Source organism: Aplysia californica, unplaced genomic scaffold (assembly GCF_000002075.1).
Source record: "Aplysia californica isolate F4 #8 unplaced genomic scaffold, AplCal3.0 scaffold00142, whole genome shotgun sequence".
Taxonomy (NCBI): Eukaryota; Metazoa; Mollusca; class Gastropoda; order Aplysiida; family Aplysiidae; genus Aplysia; species Aplysia californica.
The window spans coordinates 984,241-986,125 of record NW_004797412.1 but is presented as its reverse complement, the minus strand read 5'-3'; the positions used below and the strand labels follow the sequence as shown (position 1 = coordinate 986,125).

The 1,885-nt window shown below is 43.2% G+C and overlaps 1 protein-coding gene across 5 annotated transcripts in view; it reads right to left on the bottom strand.

Moving 5' to 3' along the window:
* Positions 1–625, bottom strand: part of LOC101848347 — a 15,191-nt gene extending 14,566 nt beyond the window's left edge. For 3 of the 5 annotated variants that reach the window (XM_005096934.3, XM_035969381.1, XM_035969382.1), the window contains exon 1: positions 395–625. The gene's annotated coding sequence lies outside the window, so the exon portion shown is untranslated. Of the gene's footprint in view, positions 1–98 lie in introns of all 5 variants that reach the window. The other 2 variants (XM_035969379.1, XM_035969380.1) reach the window with 2 other exon arrangements.
* Between the last annotated feature and the right edge of the window lie 1,260 nt (positions 626–1,885).

Genomic DNA, 1,885 nt, shown 5'->3' with positions numbered 1-1,885 from the left:
CACACACACACACATACACACACACACACACTCACACAGAGAGTGAGAGAGAGACACACACACATATACAAATTTAAATACAACTCGATTTGCAACACATTTGTAATCCAATTTTTACGCTGCGCAATGCCTTCGTAATCCAAGTGTGAAAAATTATATTGATGGTTTGCAGGGCGTTTTTGTTCCAACCCAGACAAATTTTACTGTGTGCTATGTCTGCTTTTAATCCATATAGAAATGATGACACAATGTGCAAAGCCTTTATAATCCCAGGCAGAAAAATTAGATAACACACGATGTGAAAAGTCTTTATACTCCACAGTAGAATAATACGGGGGCTGCAAAGCATACTATAACACAATCCAAGTGAGAAATATATTATAATGATATTCACATGGTTATCTTTTCCCCCGGCACGTTCTCTAGGTCAAGAGACCGTTGGTTCCACAAACCATAACAGCACCGTGCTCAAGGAGCAAGACGTGAACGAACGCGTGTTTAGTATTTCGCACGAGTCGTGTTGTTCCCACAACATACACTACACGCGGGCGCACACGCACACACGTTTCGATGGGAATGAAGATGAGACTGCGGCGTGTGACGTACGTGCGTGCTGTGTGTGTGTGCGTTCTCTGTGTGTGTGTGTGTGTGTGTGTGTGCGCGTGTGTGCGGTCGCTGTAAGGACAGGGTTAATGTTATGGAGCCTGGTAATCGAGGGAAGCGATTACTACGGGTTGAAGGGCCTTTTTGGACGCTGAATCGGTATGATAATAGGTTCAAATGTATTAGCTAGAGTACACTGATTGATTTGAGTTTTTTTGTTTTAAAAAATTTTTAAAAATTTTTTGTAATCGCCAAACTATGATACATATACATGTATATGGAACAGTCCAGACTATTCAAATCAACACAGAAAGAAGCAAAATGCACCCCTGCCTCCCCCCCCTCCCCACTGCTGCCAGTCCAATCGTAAGGTAACTAATGTGTTTGTTGTTTTGTGGATGTGTTTTTAAAAAAATGCCGAACACCTTCATGGCTGTCTGTGAAGTGCGTATAAGGAATAGTAAGCGAGGTACTTGGGTGAATTTTATTTTAAAAAATGGGGGGGGGGGGGTGGTATTTGGTTTGGGATTTTTTAAAATTGGTATGCGAATTGGTTACTGATCACACGTCTGTGAATCCACCACCCCCCTTTCCCCTCCTAATTTTCTGCCCTAGACGCCCCACGCCCCATCTCCGAACATTGGTTCCTTGTGCGACAGACATGACTAAGACGAAACAGTTGGAAAGTACAGCTTGGAATAAATAATATTACTGATTCTGTTGGTGGTAGTTTGTTTTCCCCCCAGCAGGTCTGCATTTGTCCGAGGTAACCTTTTTGTCTTCAGCTTGGTTGTAGTGTGCCAGTTTACGTCGTCTGCATGTCCCGGGGTCCGTCTGCATTCCAATTTTGAACCTTCTTAGCTAGCTGTACGAGAACGAGTCTCTAATGAATAATTCATAATGGGCCTCTAATAATCCCAGTGTGTGGATGTTAATAACAGTAACAGGCGGAAAATTTACTCTCTGCTTCAATTTCCGTATGTGTGTTTTGTCTGAGTACAGCGGAGCACATCGAGATAAAGACGGCTGTTTAGTGTAGGAAATTAGTAAGGCAAACTGAAAGAACAGAGGGAAAGAAAAGCCAGTGGTGCCCTCCAACTACCCGCCGAAGTCCCTTTGTTTGTTTTGGCACACTTTTCCGTGGCCGGTTGGTAGGCACTGTGGTGTAGTTTACCTCCTCTATTTCATTTCGATGCTGTTATGTTGTGATTGTAGGTAACAGAGGTAGAAGTAGACCAAGCCTTTTTTTTAGAGATCTCAAACAGATGGGTGACGGGAACAG